At 43.5% G+C, this 18,361-nt stretch overlaps 1 long non-coding RNA gene across 1 annotated transcript; it reads left to right on the top strand.

The window, feature by feature from the left end:
* The first annotated feature begins 1,738 nt into the window (after nucleotides 1-1,738).
* Nucleotides 1,739-9,915, top strand: LOC143961061 (uncharacterized). The gene is made up of 2 exons (XR_013270404.1): nucleotides 1,739-4,254; nucleotides 9,579-9,915. It is a non-coding gene; the product is annotated as an uncharacterized LOC143961061 (long non-coding RNA).
* The last annotated feature ends 8,446 nt before the right edge of the window (nucleotides 9,916-18,361 follow it).

The following is an 18,361-nucleotide window of genomic DNA, read 5'->3' as shown; positions in this document are numbered from 1 at the left end:
ATTCACCCTCTCGGTTTGTCCTATTTACCATTATCACCGAAAGGAAATATAGATGAAAATCCCAAATTTTGGGTTGACCCCAGAACAGGAAAAGAGGGGAAATCTGGGGACACTAGTTCTGCTGACATGTATACATACTAGAACGATATATGTATGTATATGTACGTTTTTTTTATAAAGATATCTTGCAAACAATAACATACTATTTGACATATATATGTATAATTTGTTTTATTGTTTAACAAGGAGCTTATGTTTATACAGCCTTGTACATATAACCAATGTACTTTCATTTTATTGTGCAATCAATAAACCCCATTTGACAAGAAATCAACACATAAAAACAGTATCTGATACCCAATTTGTACAATTGTATGAGCTGACCGCTGTCCTGGTGTGGGACGGACTAGTGATGATCAATACAGATGTAAAGCACCTTACATGTTATGGACTAAATGTCTTTCTTCAGAGGTTACATTTGGGTCAGATGTTTACAGATTTTCTATAACAAAGAAAATATGCAAATAGTACAATATTAGTATACAGCACACAGCATGACCCCCAGATCTCATATTTAAAGAGGAAGTAAACCCTTTCAAACCACTTTGACCTACAGGTAAGCCTAGATTAAGGCTTACCTGTAGGTCCAAGCAATATCTCCTAAACCTATATGGTTTAGGAGATATTTGCCCGAAAATGGGCGCGCAGGCGCACTGAATGCGGCAAGTCCAAGAATGGATCTGCCTAATTTGTCGACTCCCGTGCGCATGCGCGGGAGTGACGTCATCGCGGCTTCGCCGAATGGCAGCGGCGGAGCTGCGAGACGCGACTCCCGTGCGCATGCGCGGGAGTGACGTCATCGCGGCTTCGCCGCTGTCATTCGTCGGAGCTGCGAGACGCCACCAGCAAGATAGATGCGGCGGACTACAGGGGACAGCGGCGACTTCGCTGGCTCCTGTGTCAGGTAAGTGACACATAATGAGCTACTATGCGATGCATAGTAGTCCATTATGCTTTACCTTTGCAGGGAAAAAAAGAGGAAGTAAACCCATCAGGGTTTACTTCCTCTTTAAGAGGTCCTGTCATGCTTTTTTTCTATTACAAGGGATGTTTACATTCCTTGTGATAGGAATAAATGTGACACAATTTTTTATTTTTTTTAAAAACAGTGTAAAAATAAAAGGTAAAATAAATAAGAAAAAAAAATAATATTATTTTAACTGCGCCCCGTCCCGCCGAACATACGTGCAGAAGCGAACGCATACGTGAGTAGCGCCCGCATATGAAAACTGTGTTCAAACCACACCTCCTCTGTAACTCAAAACACGCAACCTGTAGGATTTTTTTTTAAACGCCGCCTATTTAAGGGTAAAAGTTTGTCGCCATTCCACGAGCGGGTGCAATTTTGAAGCGTGACATGTTGGGTATCAATTTACTTGGCGTAACATTATCTTTCACAATATAAAAACAAATTGGGCTAAATTTACTGTTGTCTTGTTTTTTAATTCAAAAAAGGATATTTTCTCCAAAAAAAGTGCGCTTGTAAGACCGCTGTGCAAATTTGGTGTGACAGAAAGTATTGCAACGACCGCCATTTTATTCTCTAGGGTGTTAGAAAAAAAATTATAATTGTAATGTTTGGGGTTCTAAGTAATTTTCTAGCAAAAAAAAATGTTTTTTACTTGTAAACACCACATCTCAAAAAAGAAGCTCGGTCCTTAAGTGGTTAACCTTCAGTTCAGGTACCTATGCAGCTTGTAGTTAAGCTAACAAACACAATGTGTGCATAACTAGTATTTCATAGTTTGCAGAAACATATACACTCACTGGCCACTTTATTAGGTACACCTGTTCAATTGCTTGGGAACACAAATTGGTAATCCGCCCACCACATGGCAGCAACGCAATGCATTTAGGCTTCTAGACGTGGTGAAGAGGACTTGCTGAAGTTCAAACCGAGCATCAGAATGGGGAAGAAAGGAGATTTAAGTGACTTTGAACGTGGCATGATTGTTGGTGCCAGACGGGCTGGTCTGGTCTGGCTGGTCTGAACCCTTGTACACACGGTCGGAGAATCCGTCGGAATGTGTCCTATTGGACCGTGTTGTCGGATAATCCGACTGTGTGTGGTCTACATCGGACTGATTCCGTCGGAATATCCGTCGGACCCAATTTTCCAACTTGTTGGAAATATTTTCCGACCAACTGGTTCGATCGGACATACTCTGATCATGTGTAGAGAATTTTGATCGGACCAAGTGCCACGCATGCTCAGATCAAATTCCTACATCAAAGCTATTGGCTACTAGCCTGAACGTAGTCCCATCGTAACGAAATAACGTCATCACGTTCTGAATGATCGGATTTTTCGACAACTTAGTCCGACCGTGTGTATGCAACAGTTTCAGACAAGATCCAACGGACAAAATCCGACGCATTTGGTTGTTGAAATCTCCGATCGTGTGTACAGGGGCTGAGTATTTCAAAACCTACTGATCTACTGGGATTTTTACATGGATGTGCAGCCGACAAATCTGCAGCAACTTTGTGATGCTATCATGTCAAAATGGACCAAAATCTCTGAGAAAGGTTCCCAACACCTTGTTGACTCTATGCCACGAAGAATAAAGACAGTTCTGAAGGCAAAATGGGGTCCAACCCGGTGCTAGCAAGGTGTACCCATTTAAGTGGCCAGTGAGTGTATGTTCTGAATGGCGGTCTCCTACACATGCAGCATGTGGCATTAGTTTGAAAGATTTGTATGCCAGAATAGATCAGCAAAGGATTTTTATCAATGTGCCTGTTTTATCTACTATACCTAGGGCAGGGTTCTCCAAACGGTGGTCAGTGAGAGTAGAAAATGCCCCAGTGTCAATGGGAGTAAACAGTGGTCTCAGGCTTGATGGTCAATGGGAGAACAAATTGCATAGCGTCTGTAATCAGTAGGAGAAGTAATAGTGCCTAAGTGTTGGTATCAGTGGGAAGAATGGTGTCTCATTATTTGTGCTAGTGGCAGGAATTATGTCCCAACTTTTGTGTCAATGGGGGAAACCATGACCCCCTCATTGGTGTCAATGGAATGAATAGTGCCCCATTGTGGGTGTCAGTGGGAGGAATAGTGCCCTATCATTGGTGTCTGTGGGAGGAATAGTGCCCCATTGTTGATTTCAGTAGGAGGACTAGAGTCCTATCAATAGTCTGTAGGAGAAATGATACCCCTTTATTGGTGTAAATGATAGGAATTATGTACCATTGTAAGTGTCAATGAAAGGAATAGTGCCTCATGATTGTTGTCTGTGGGAAAATGTATATCCTCTCATTAGTATCATTGGCAGAAATGATGCCACACTGTTGGCATCAATGGGGAGAGGGAATAGTGCATCATTGGTGTCAGTGGAAGAACTAGTGCCCCAAGGGCAAAGGGTTGCATGTGACCCACAGGCCCCAGTTTGGAGGCCACTGACCTAGAGGAACACTACAGGCATAAAATGTCAGGTGATCAATCCTTTGCTTCAACTCAAAGTGTGACCAGCCGAAGCTTTGGTTTCTCAAACATCAATATCTGTCCAGCTAGGATCATTAATGATTCATAATTCTTATCATTTAATTGAGGTCATTGTTGTTAGTCAACTAATGACTTTTACTGTTTTACAATGTTGTTTCAAAACCTGTATATTCATGTGCAAATGCCAATACCTACCTACTTCTTGTTAGCGTGATAATAGAAGAATGCATTTAAGATATCTAAATATCATGACCTATTTTGCAGTTGTTCCTGAAACCTATTTTATTGTGTGACTATTTCCTCAAATTACACTGATTCCATCATAATAACCTACCCTCAAATGACTCTGGGTCCACCTTGGTAAGATTATGAACCTCCCCAGTTGAATGATACTGCTTCCATTTTGAGAATCCTTCATCAACTGGCTAGGAGAATCAAGGACGATGTCCCCACATGTAATGATGACTCCCTAGGGAGCTGCTTGTACCAATTGGTTTATCCTACCTGTCCATTGGCTACATGCCCATTTTCTGAATCCAATAGCTCACAAAAATCTGGCAATATTCAGGTTCCACTCTCTAGAATCTTTTCACAATGTTTTGCAGAACTCCAATATAGGAGAATGGCTGCCCTAGACCCTTTCTCAACTAGGGTTCCTCCAAAGGTTGCTAAGGGTTGCTTGAACTGTGGCTGATGACCTTCCATTGGATGGTGCCTGCATAGTTCCAGGACCAAAGCCACTTGACAAGGTAAGCAGCATAATACCATTATCTTTTTATCTGTCTATAAATGTGGCTTTCTGGCAACCACGGTTAGCGTTGCATTCTTCTTATTGACCAGGGGTCTCCAAACTTTCTAAACAAAAGGACAATTTATTGTGTTTCAGACTTGGGGGGGGGGGGGGGGGTGGGATCAGCCCATGGCCATTGGGAGAGGAGAAGAAAATGTCCTGGCATCAGTAGGAGTAAACAATGTCCCAACTTTGGTATTAGTGGAATTATTAGTGCCCCATCATTGGTGTCAGTGGGAGGAATAGTCGCCATCGTTCTTGTCAGTAGGAGGCAGGGCAGCTGTTAGAAATCATGGGGCCCCATACAGCCTACCTGACGGGGCCACCTTCAACAATCCCTGGCCCCGCTCCTGACCCCTGCTTGAAACAAAATGCAGGTTTGTTTCCATTTACATATGCGTGTGGAACAAATGCATGCGTTTGCAATTAATAACCATGAAGGAGCTGGAGCAGTTTAAATTTATTTTAAATTGTATTTTATTACAAATAAAAATCTTACACTGTATCTTTACATTTGATAAACAACATTGCTTGTGATAGCATGGGCCATGACAGGTCCTCTTTATGGAGAGATATGAGGTCTTTTAGACCCCCATATCTGTCCTCTGGCCTCCAAAGCTTCTGAGCAAACCAAGATCAGTTTGATTAGATGCTTGTTCAAGCCGGAGATGGCTTCTTTACATGAGGCCAAAACTGGTATTGACAAAATCCTTGTCACTTCCGGTTTGTGATGTCACACAGTGGGAAGAACAATATCCATCCCTCTGGCTGGAACCGGATGCTACTGGTCACATCTTTAAAGAAGTAACGGTGGTGATGGGACCCCCTTCCACTGCCTGTAAAGCCTTGTACACACGGTCGGAGAATCCATCGGAATGTGTCCTATCGGGCCGTGTTGTCAGATAATCCGACTGTGTGTGGTATGCATCGGACTGATTCCGTCCGAATCTCCATCGGACCCAATTTTCCAACATGTTGGAAATATTTCCCGACCAACTGGGCCGGTCGGACCTAATCCGATCATGTGTAGAGCACTTTGATCGGACCAAGTGCCACGCATGCTCAGATCAAATTCCTACATCAAAGCTATTGGCTACTAGCCTGAATGTAGTCCCATCTTAACGAAATTACGTCATCACGTTCTGAAAGATCGGATTTTTCGCCAACTTTGTCCGACCGTGTGTATGCAACAGTTTCGGACAAGATCCGACGGACAAAATCCAACGGGCAAAATCCGACGGATTTGGTTGTGGAAATCTCCGACCGTGTGTACAGGGGCTAAAAGTAATCCAGTGGCTTCTTAGCCATTAGGATTACTTTTACTTTGTGCAGAATTGCTGGGGCTAAAAATGATATCTTGATCATTGCTGTAGTGATGACCAAGATATCATCCTTCCATTCCAGCGATGTACTGGTACGTCGCTGGATGGGAAGTAATTAAAGGGAATTGGTTTGGGGAGCAGTAAAAAATGCAGCTCTGCTGCACATTTACAGCTTCCCCAAATTAAGTTTAAAGTAGCATCTTACCATTTCTTATGATCATCAGCATTATGATAACACAGGCAGCACAGTAAGCAGGTACTCCGTCATGGCTCCCTGTCACATTGCTTTTGGGTGCTGACTTTGTTAACTTATAGCTGTACTGTATGTAACAGACTGTAACAAAGCACAGCCATAATAAATTCAGCACAATGTGACAGAGAGCCATGATAGAACACCTGCTTATTGTGCTACCTGTGATAATTGTAATGCTGATAACCTGCTGTGCTGTGAGATACATGATAGGACACAGTGAGTATTCTTTCCTCTATTCCCCACTCACTGTGTCCATTGCAGCCACGCTGTCCTCCTGCTCTCCCCTGACCTCAACTTCTTCATTTCTCATGAGGACTGCAGCTGGGAGATGACCGGAGAATCACTGTATCACTCCACCAGCCAGGACTAATAGAATAGTGGGGCGGCATGATGTACATGTGCCCGAAAATAAAGAAATAGTCCCTCCGCTGCACCTGCACTCCCCTCCTGGAAAATTATATAACCCACGCTCTGTAAGCAAGTAGGAGCGGGAAAGGAGTTTAGAAAACGTTTTTTTTTTTAAATGCAGTAACGAACTTTAAGATGCCCGGGCCCCACTGTGTAGTTGATGGGGGCGGGCCCTGTACAACAGGGCTGGTTGTACTGCCCTATCAGCGGCCCTGGTAGGAGGAATAGTGCTCAGTCGGTGTCAGTGGAAGGATTAGTGCCCCAATATCGGTGTCAGTGAAAGGAATAGTTCCCGATTGTTGGTGTCAATGAGGGGGGGGGGGGATTGTGCCCCAAGGGCCGGACAAAGGCAAGCAAAGGGACAAATTTGGCCCCTGAACAACAGTTTGGAGACCACTGCTATTGATCACCAATTTAAAGGTAATTTTTGCTATTCACCCCCAATAAATCAGTTTCAGTAAGGGTTGCCCAAGACCTGAAAAGACAGAAGATAGCCAGATAAATCTGCAACCCTTGACAAATATATATTATTTCCTCACACCAAGGTCTGACTTCCTTCACTCTGTATGCAGTCAAAAACACCTGAGCCCTGGGAAAAGATTTTTCAAAGCTCCAGACAGCTTCTACCCAGCTCCTCTGTGACCCTCTTTAGTCAAGAGTATCTCTATTCAGCGCAGGTCCTTACAGACATCTGAACCAACTCTAATTTGGTTTCCAGGGCCTTCAGAACAAGGCACATGCTGAGACCTGGCTAAAACAGTAGTCTTCACATCAGTGGGAGAGAAACAGGGACAAGAGCATTCTGCTAGGGTGTTCCCAAATATTTATCATTAGAACCCTAGGGTTCCTCCAGAGTTTGCTAGGGGTTCCATGAGCAATTTGTGCCTCTCAGATAAGCCAATACTGACACTAATGATCTTCGCTATCTGTAAGCCCTTGTACACACGGTCGGAGATTCCGATCGGACCGTGTTGTCGGATAATCCGACTGTGTGTGGTCTTCATCGGACTGTTTTTGTCGGAGTATCCGACGGACCAAGTTTTCAACTTGTCTGTAAAATTTTCCGACAACATGATCCGATCGGACCTTGTCCGATCATGTGTAGAGAATTCCGATCGGACAAAGTGCCACGCATGCTCAGATCAAATTCCTACACCAAAGCTATTGGCTACTAGCCTGAACGTAGTCCCATCGTAACAAAATAACGTCATCACGTTCTGAACGATCGGACATTCCGACAACTTTGTCCGACCGTGTGTGTGCAACAGTTTCGGACAAAATCCAACGGACAAAATCCGACGGATTCGGTTGTCGGAATGTCTGACCGTGTGTACAAGGGCTAAGGGGGAGATTCTTCCCATGAACCTGAACCCTCATGCCGATTATCAGTAAGCTGTAGATAAGGTAATTATTACTTCCAGGGGTTCCTTGAGACCAGAAAGGTATTTTAAGGGTTATTACAAGGTTCCTCAGGTTCCTCAGTGTTTAAAAGGTTGAGAAAGGCTGACCTGGATCATACCTCTCAATGCAGCAGCTCAGGGATTGGCTGGATAAGATAAAAAATAAATGACCTAGGAATTGTCCTTCCCGCAATGATCACTGTAATCTCCTTCCAACAACAGGGTGAAGCAATCAGCCAACCAGGCTTAAGGAAAATGTAAAAAAACCTGAAAAAGTAAATATCAACTCAGGCTGGTTACAGCCCAGCCACAACACAACTTGATTGGAGACATAAATGCATAGGGCAGGGTTGCTACACTTATATGAATAGAGCCTCAGAAAAAAGCCACAAGGCTATGTGGAGAGGCGACCCCCGGGTCACGGTGTATATTAGCGCCTTCAGCCTGGTTTTTGCAAAGACAGGCATGATTATTGCACACCTGTGGGTTGGGTTTATATTCCCCTCAGGAAGAGAGCTCAGGGCTCACACTTGGGAACAGCTCCACCCTACAGGCAGGTGGCCTGGTGTAGGAGTCAGAAGGGCTCCACGAAAGAGAGACAGGCGGGCTCTAGGAGTCTGAGTGTGTATGTCTGCAGGAGGCAGATGTGGCCCGTGACTAAGCAGCACACAGCTGAGCAAGTAAGCGTCAGGAAAGAGTTTGACCAACTAAGGCCGCGTACACACGAGAGGATTGTCCGTCCAACTTAGTCCGCTGAAACGTGTTTCAGCGGACAGTCCGCTCGTGTGTGGGCTTCAGCTGACTTTTTCAGCGGACAGTCTGGCGGACTAAGTCTTTCGGAATTTCCGTAATATTGTCCGTCCAACTTTGGTTTCAGCGGACAGTCCGCTCGTGAGTAGGCAAGTTGGACGGACTAAGTATGGCGCATGCTCAGATAGGATTTACACGGCCGAAGGTTGCATTGCAGTGTATTGGACGTCGTATTTCTAGTCCCGTCGTACGTGCTGTACACGTCATCGCGCAAGCTTTCAGCGGACTGTCTGTTCATCGTGTGTGGTCAAGTCCATTCATTCAAAAGTAGGACGGACTGTCTGTCGGATTGTCTGACGGACTTAGTTGGCCAGACAATCCTCTCGTGTGTACGCGGCCTAAGAGTGAGTAATCCAGGAGGCTGAAGTTTTCTGTTATACAATGATGGTGGAACCCCCTGTGAGGGAAGACTTTCTGTGAAGTTTGTTTTGTTGAAATAAAATCAGGCTGCTACGCCCTTAAAAATACAGTCTGGACTGATCGGTGTTCCTGAAAACGCATACACCACTTGAACATTATCACCCCAGATCATTACAGCTATAAGGACCCACATGGTGCCAGATAATACATTTACGTAACCTGCCTTCCACTTCAGAATGCTGCTTTCTGCAAGTTTTTATTTGCGTGGACTTTGGTGCCTTCCCATGTGCCGGGGCTTTGGCTTGGTGACAGGTTGTTCAGGCACTGCCGTCATTGGGTAGTGGGGTGTAGGTTTCTGCCCCATCTGGAAGATTAGTTTTTTTCTGAACAGGGGCCAATGCTGTTTAATTTGTTTATTAATGATACAGAGGTTGGAATGAAGAGCTCAGTACCAAAATTTCATGGGAAATAACTTTAGCACAAGATATAGAATCATTAGAGGCAGACACTGATAAAATAGAGGCTTGGCAAACCCCCTATGGGGGCTTGGCTCTGTAAAATTAGTGTCATTTGTAGAGTGGAAGAGACTTTGGTGTCTTCCAAACACAGAGAAGACCAATTTCACAAAACCTGGTTCTATTATACTATTGTCAGGGCTGGCTTAGCCCGTCCTCCTCTGGGCTGGCTGCTCAGCTGTCGGCTAATTTCCAGCTCTCATCTCTCTCCACAGTTACCAGCTGTTCCTGATCCTGCTCCTCTGACCTGCCTACTTAAAGCTGTCCAGCTCACTTCATCTCTGCCTTTGACTTGGTCACATCACAAGAAACCATCTCCAGCGGTTCTGTTTAAAGACTGGTTTTCTGACATCCCTTCTGGCTCCTTATCCTGCTTGCTGTCGCTCCACTTGGATCCCTGACTTCTGGCCTGGCTAATTACCCTGAGCTGGTTATTGAACTCTGGACTGGCTGACTACTCGATCCGGTTACTGGACTCTGGCTATGCTTAGACTACACTTACTCTATTTACCTTTTTATTTTTTATTAATAAACAAGTGTGAATTAATTGTACTTCTGTCTCGGTCTGGTTCATGGTTTCTGACCACTATACTGTATTGCTCTGGCCCAGGGGAGAAGGAAGGCGACTTGTGGCTTTTGTTTCCCATATAATTAGGACACCAGAAATCTTTCCCGTGGTCCACCACACCACGAGCCTTGACCCTTAACAATGCTCCCCCCACTTTTTTTCTTTTTTTTGCTCTAGAATGGACCAACTCCAGCGTTCTATGGCAGTGATGGCCAGCTCCGCTCTCCTTTGCGTATCTTACATCATATCACCCCTGATATTTTCAGCCTATGACTGAAAGGTTTAGCATTGGGAAACACTTTTTGAAAGAAAAAAAGTGCATTTTACATAACACTAGATAGATCAGACCAAAATGAGGGGCAAATGAGGAGAAAAGAGGGACAAAGGGACTTTGTTCCAAATCAGAGGCAGTCCCTCGAAGTCAGGGACACTTGGTAGCTTGTTGCATAGTTGCAACGGAGGGTAGTATACCTAATAATCTCATCCAACTTTTTATGGTGCCTAGTTTGCAGTTAGAAATAAATTAATAGGCCTTCCTCTTTAACCGGTTCCCAAACCGGCTCACGTACATTTATAGCAGCACAATGGCACCGCTGAGCAAAACCCCGCGCCACAAATCCATGTGCTGTCAGAGGAGACATGTTGTTTGTTACTAGTAAGTAGGAACAGCGAAATGTCTCCTCTCCTACTCAGTCCTATCTCCATACAGTGAGGGAACACACATTTAACCCCTTGATTGCCCCCTAGTGTTAACCCCTTCCCTACCAGTGTCATTTACACAATAATCAGTGCATTTTTATAGCACTGATCGCTGTATAAATGTCAACGGTCCCAAAGATTTGTCAAGTGTCCAATCTGTCCACCGCAATGTCACAATACCGCTAAAAATCGCTAATCACCACCACTACTAGTAAAAAAAAAAAAAAAAATTGCAATAAAAATGCCATCAATCGTTCCCATAGTTTGTAGAAGCTATAACTTTTGTACAAACCAATCAATATACGCTTATTGCAATTTATTTTTATTTTTTTAAACAAAAATATATAGAAGAATATATATTGGCCTAAAATGAAGAAGAAATTTGTTTTTTAAAAACATTTTTGGGGATATTTATTATAGCAAAAAGTAAAAATTATTGTTTTGTTTTTTTCAAAATTGTCGCTCATTTTTTTGTGTATAGCGCAAAAAATAAAAACCACAGAGGTGATCAAATAGCACCAAAAGAAATCTCTATTTGTGGGAAAAAAAGGACACAAATTTTGTTTGGGTACAGCATTGCATGACTGCGCAATTACCAGTTAAAGCGATGCGGTGCCAAATTGTAAAAAGTACTCTGGTCAGGAAGGGGGGTAAAACCTTCTGGAGCTGAAGTGGTTAAATTTACAACTCTCAATTATCATTCTGGGGTTGGTCTTCTTTATTGATCACGTGACGTGTTCATCCGTAGAGCATTGCCCAGAGCTGCTAAGTCTGCTTGTCAACATTGTGATCATGCTTCACGTGTAACAGGCTAGCCTTTGTCATATACCAAACAGATAATTGCTCTGTAACATTTGCTTTTACATATTTTGAACATGTGTATTCATGAATTGGATAAGGATCTCTTCATTCTTGTGCTGCTTTAAATGCTCCTTTGCACTGATTGGGATTCTCAGCACAACCTACGGGTTAATCTCACCCCCTGCCCACCATGACTTCTCCCAGCCCAAAGCAATAAATGTGTGTTTAAAACCACCTTCCCTCCACCTGGTCTGCATTTAACAAGCGGCTTTTGTCAAGTTCTCCGGGCAAGGTGGGCCGTAAGAAGGACCCTCATTCGGCTTCTGTCATCACTGTGTCCTCTAAGGGCCCCAAGCCATATAACATGTTCGCCCATCCCTCCGGGAGCTGTCATTAGACCTTCAGATAACAGAGGGGAACCCAACAAAAACTGCGTCTTCCAGGCAACATGAGAGCTTTGTTCGTAGGCTGCACACCTGGATGAAGAATTAGGATTGGTTCTATAAAACCAGAAGAAGCCTTCTGTGGAAAACATGGCTCAATAACACATGTTCATAACTGAGCTGCCACCTTAACCCCTTTCTGTATGAAAGTGATTGATGGATGGCCCATCTAGTGTAAAAGGAGAAATGGATACCTATGATACCTACAGGTGATTAAGAGAGGCAATAACCTGGGATTTAACCCTTTGCTGCCAGATTCGCATTTGAGCACACGCTTAAATACTTCCTTATCGGGCTAATTCTGGCATTTCTCTCCTACATGTAAAAATTCTTCATGTGTTTGCTAGAAAAATACTCAGAACCCCCAAACATATGTGTATATATATATATATATATATATATATATATAAATGTATGTATGTATGTATGTATGTGTGTGTGTGTGTGTGTGTGTGTGTATATATATATATATATATATACTATATATATATATATATATAGTATCTCACAAAAGTGAGTACACCCCTCGAATTTTTGTAAATCTTTTTTTCTATCTTTTCATGTGACAACACTGAAGAAATGACACTTGTCTACAATGTAAAGTAGTGAGTGTACAGCTTGTATAACAGTGTAAATTTGCCGTCCCCTCAAAATAACTCAAAACACAGCAATTCATGTCTAAACCGCTGGCAACAAAAGTGAGTACATCACTAAGTGAAAATGTCCAAATTGGGCCCAACGTGTCAATATTTTGTGTGGCCACCATTATTTTCCAGCACTGCCTTAACCCTCTTGGGCATGGAGGTCACCAGAGCTTCACAGGTTGCCACTGGAGTCCTCTTCCACTCCTCCATGACGACATCACAGAGCTGGGGGATGTTAGAGACCTTGTGCTCCTCCACCTTCCGTTTGAGGATGTCCCACAGATGCTCAATAGGGTTTGGGTCTGGAGACATGCTTGGCCAGTCCATCAGCTTTACCTTCAGCTTCTTCAGCAAGCCAGTGGTCGTCTTGGAGGTGTGTTTGGGGTCATTATCATGTTGGAACCACTTCAACCTAAGGATGGTCCTACAGTCAGGAAGTAGGTAAAAAAATTTTTTAGACCTGAAGATTACCTAAAACTAATAAAGATTATATATTTTCTGAAAGCAGAATCCCTGCAAAATAATATAGTGGGGTAGTTAATTTTTTATTATCAAGTGCAATATTTCAGTAATAAAGTACACTAAAGTTAATTTAAGGGCACCTGATGCACACAGAATCTGGTGCAGCTGGGCATAATAACCAATAAGCTTCTAACTTCAGCTTGTTCAATTAGGCTTGGCCAATGAAACCTAGACCCAGCTGCCCCAGATTCTGTGTGCTCCAGTTTTAGAGGCAGAGTCGGTGTAAGGTAAATTGGCACATGCTTAGAGAAAGCAATGTTCCTTGACAAATCCTATCACATACAATTAGGTGGTAACAAAGAGCCAGAGGAATCAACCAACAAAGCCCAGGGGTATCCAATACTCATCTGTTTGCCACTCAAGTCTGGGTATTTGGTATATACAGTATCTCACAAAAGTAAGTACACACCTCACATTTTTGTAAATATTTTCTTCTATCTTTTCATGTGACAACTCTGAAGAAATGACACTTGTCTACAATGTAAAGTAGTGAGTGTACAGCTTGTATAACAGTGTAAATTTGCTGTCCCCTCAAAATAACTCAACATACAGCCATTAATGTCTAAACTGCTGACAACAAAAGTGAGTACACCCCTAAGTGAAAATGTCCAAATTGGGCCCAAAGTGTCAATATTTTGTGTGGCCACCAATATTTTGCAGCACTGCCTTAACCGCTTTGGGCATGGAGTTCACCAGAGCTTCACAGTTTGCCACTGGAGTCCTCTTCCACTCCTCCATGATGGCATCACAGAGCTGGTGGATGTTAGAGACCTTGTGCTCCTCCACCTTCCATTTGAGGATGCCCCACAGATGCTCAATAGGGTTTAGGTCTGGAGACATGCTTGGCCAGTCCATCAGCTTTACCCTCAGCTTCATCAGCAAGGCAGTGGTCATCTTTTAGGTGTGTTTGGGGTCGTTGTCATGTTGGAATACTGCCCTGCTGCCCAGTCTCCAGAGAGGATTATGCTCTGCTTCAGTATGTCACAGTACATGTTGGCATTCATGGTTCCCTCAATGAACTGTAGCTCCCCAGTGCCGGCAGCACTCATGCAGCCCCAGACCATGACACTCCCACCACCATGCTTGACTGTAGGCAAGACACACTTGTCTTTGTACTCCTCACCTGGTTGCCGCCACACACGCCTGACACCATCTGAACCAAATACATTTATCTTGGTCTCATCAGACCACAGGACATGGTTCCAGTAATCCATATGCTTGGTCTGCTTGTCTTCAGCAAACTATTGGCAGGATTTCATGTGCATCATCTTTAGAAGGGGCTTCCCGCTAGGATGACAGCCATGCAAACCAATTTGATGCAGTGTGTGGTGTATGGTCTGAGCACTGACAGGCTGACCCTCCTTTTTTTTTTTTTAGATCCTCAGAGAGTTCTTTGCCATGAGGTGCCATGTTGAACTTCCAGTGACCAGTATGAAAGAGTGAGAGCGATAACACCAAATTTGACACACCTGCTCCCCATTACATAGTTACATAGTACATGAGGTTGAAAAAAGACACAAGTCCATCAAGTCCAACCTATGTGTGTGATTATATGTCAGTATTACATTGTATATCCCTGTATGTTGTGGTTGTTCAGGTGCTTATCTAATAGTGTTTTGAAATCATTGATGCCCCCCGCTTAGACCACTGCCTGTGGAAGGGAATTCCACATCCTTGCCGCTCTTACAGCAAATAACCCTCTAATTAGTTTAAGGTTAAACCTCTTTTCTTCTAATTTTAATACGTGGCCACGTGTCTTGTTAAAATCCCTTCCACAAAAAAGTTTTATCCCTATTGTGGGGTCACCAGTATGGTATTTGTAAATTGAAATCATATATTCTCTCGAGTCTCTTCTCCAGAGAGAATAAGTTCAGTGCTTGCAACCTTTCCTCGTAACTAATGTCCTCCAGACCCTTTATTAGCTTTGTTGCCCTTCTTTGTACTCACTCCATTTCCAGTACATCCTTCCTGAGGACTGGTGCCCGGAACTGGACAGCATACTCCAGGTACAAGTACCAAGTACTCCCCATTCATCACCACCCTCTGCACTTGCCCTTGTAGCCAGTTTTCAATCCATGTACTCACCCTATGGTCCATGCCAACGGACCTTAATTTGTACTGTAAACGTTTATGGGGAACTGTTTCAAATGCTTTTGCAAAATCCAGATACACCACATCTACAGGCCTTCCTTTATCTAGATGGCAACTCACCTCATAGAAGGTTAATAGATTGGTTTGGTAAGAATGATTCTTCATGAATCCATGCTGATTACTGCTAATGATACCGTTCTCATTACTAAAATCTTGTATATAGTCCCTTATCATCCCCTCCAAGAGCTTGCAAACTATTGATGTTAGGCTAACTGGTCTGTAGTTCCCAGGGATGTATTTTTGGCCCTTTTTAAATATAGGTGCTAAATTGGCTTTTCTCCAATCAGCTGGTACCATTCCAATAAGTAGACTGTCAGTAAAAATTAGGAACAATGGTGTGGCAATTACTTGACTGAGTTTCCTAAGTACCCTCAGATGCAAGCCATCTGGTCCAGGTGATTTATTAATGTTAAGTTTCCCAAGTCTAATTCTAATTCTGTTCTCTGTTAACTATGGAGGTGCTTCCTGTGACGTGTCACGAGGATAAACACTGCAGTTTTGGTTACTGAAGCCCCCCTGATTACCTCAGCAAGACTGAGGAGAAGAATACATTCAATACCTTTGCCATGTCACCATCCTTTGTAACCAGATGTCCCTCCTCATTCTTTATGGGGCCAATATGGTCTGTCCTCCCTTTTTTACATGCTTAAAGAATTTCTTGAATTTTTTTTCTCTCCTCCGCTATGTGTGTCATGCCGCGTACACATGACTGGACTTTCTGGCAGAAAAGGTCCGACAGTCTTCCCGAAGGAGTTAAGACGGACTTTCAAAAGAGTTACAATGGAATTCGGACCGAACGGACTTGGCCAGACATGAACCGACCAAAGTCTGTTAGTTTTGAACACAATGACGTACGACAGGACTAGAAAAGGAAGTTCGACAGCCAGTAGCCAATAGCTGCCCTAGCATCCTATTTGGTCCATCGGACCAGCATACAGAAGAACGGTTTTCCCGATAAAAATTGTACGATCGTAATATCTGACGGAATGATTCTGTCGGACCTTTTCTGCCAGAAAGTCCAGCCGTGTGTACACGGCATTAGTCGCCCTAATTGCACCCTTACATTTCTTGTTGCATTCTTTATAAAGTCTGAATGCTGATGATGATCCCTTAACCTTGTATTTTTTGAAGGCCTTCTCCTTTGCTTTATATGCATTTTTATATTGGAGTTAAGCCATCCAGGTCTTTTGTTTGCTCTTTAAAATTTATTACCCAACAGGATGCATTGGCTAATGCCCTTATTTAATATGCTCTTAAAGCAAACCTATCTCTCCTCCATGTTCTTTGTTCCTAAAGTTTTATCCCAATTCATGCCTTCTAGCAAGGTTCGGAGTTTAGGGAAGTTGGCTCTTTTGAAATTCAGTGTCTTTGTATTCCCCTTATGTTTCATATTTGTGTGATTTATACTGAAGCCAAATGACCTGTGATCACTGTTTCCTAAATTGCCCCGTATTTACACATCCGTGATCAGGTCTGTATTGTTTGTAATTGGTAGATCCTGTAAAGTTTGGGGGATAATAGCTCCACGGGACCAAGTGCATAAACCGTTTAAAAAAGTATTTTATTTGTAAGCAAATCCAAAAATAAAGCTTCATTCAGCACACAGCAAAAAAATATAAAATAAAGTCCACTTATCTTCAGCATAAAATAAAGTCTGCTTATCTTCAGCACAAAGAAAAATAAAGAAAAGGCACATACAGTTTGTGGCCAGGTCTTCACCCCAGAGTTTTAAGAGTCCTTGTTGAATCTTTAGCAGCTTCCAACAGATGCACAGCTAATCATGACAGGTATAGTCACCTACTCCTCCTCACTAAGGATGAGCTCCGGCGTGTTCACATAACCCACGTGCAGAGCCCATCAGGAAGTCGCGGTACTGCGCTGCGCTAATCACAGTCAGTGAGACATTGTCCCGATGTGCGGCTGCAGAGATCGGGAAATGTCTCACTGCCTGTGATCAGCGCAGTGCCGACTTCCTGGCAGGCTCTGCACGTGGGCTGTGCGAACACGCCGGAGCTCATCCTTACTCCTCACCACCACCTCTCACTACTTCCTGTCTTTTTTAAACGGTTTCCTGGAGGCCTTTAACCCCCTGTGTGCTGAATCCCTGTGATCAGGGGTACAGGCTATTTCCCACCCAAATATCACTTCAGAGCCTCCCAAATTCCGGGTCCCAAATAACTCTCTATTAAGACAGAGAGAGTCTATGTCTGGATAATAAAATCCCCCATTATGATAACACTTCCCATCCTTGCTGCTAATCCAAATTGTCATATGAGATCCATCTCCCCCTCCTCCCTCAGGCCTATAGCATACTCACAGTTTTATTTTCCCCTTAGCTTCATCACTTTGGGGCTCTACTCCTAAGGATTCCACCTCCTCCCTAGATCCCTTAGGGATGTCATCTCTCACATTCACTTGTACATTATTCTTGACATATAGACATACCCCTCCCTTTTTTACCCTCTCTATCCCTGTAATAAAGGTTATACCCTTGAATGGTTACCAGCCAATCATGAGAGCTGTTGAACCAGTTTTCTGAAATTCCCACAAAATCCAATCCTCGTACAACAGTATCTCTAGTTCACCCATCTTGTCCGCCAGGCTCCTGGCATTGGTGAACAATAACATGCCACATAGTTTAGACCAGTCGCATACTATCCTCTTATTGGATGTTCCTGAGATTGCAACTAGGACTTGTTACTATACTTACCTTGGGTTTATGTGCTTTAGTCAACCTACCACTAATGCCCCCAATACTACCCTCTGGAATAAGTTTTGCGCTGACTATCTCTACCTCTGGGCCCTCCCCCTGTCGCCTTGTTTAAAAACCCCTCTAACTTTTTGCCCATATTTACTCCCAGCTGATCTGCACCCTCCTCAGTTAGGTGCAGTCCATCCCTTTTATAGTACTGATGACCGACTGAGAAGTCAGCCCAGTCCTCCAGGAACCCAAGCCCCTCCTTACTACACCAGCTCCTCAGCCACTTGTTTACTTCCCTAATCTCCCTCTGCCTTTCTGTGGTGGTTCGAAGTACCGGTAATATTCCTGAGAATACTACCTTGGAGGTCCTTTTCCTCAATTTAGCTCCCAAGTCCCTAAAATCTTGCCTCTGACATTGTCATTGGTGCCAACGCGCACCATGACAGCCGAGTCTTCCCCAGCCCCTCCC

The sequence above is a fragment of the Lithobates pipiens genome, unplaced genomic scaffold (assembly GCF_037356315.1).
Source record: "Lithobates pipiens isolate NorthernLeopardFrog02 unplaced genomic scaffold, aLitPip1_a1.2 Scaffold_8, whole genome shotgun sequence".
Lineage (NCBI taxonomy): Eukaryota > Metazoa > Chordata > Amphibia > Anura > Ranidae > Lithobates > Lithobates pipiens.
Note: the sequence above shows the minus strand (reverse complement) of the source record. Positions and strands in the feature narration are given on the sequence as shown.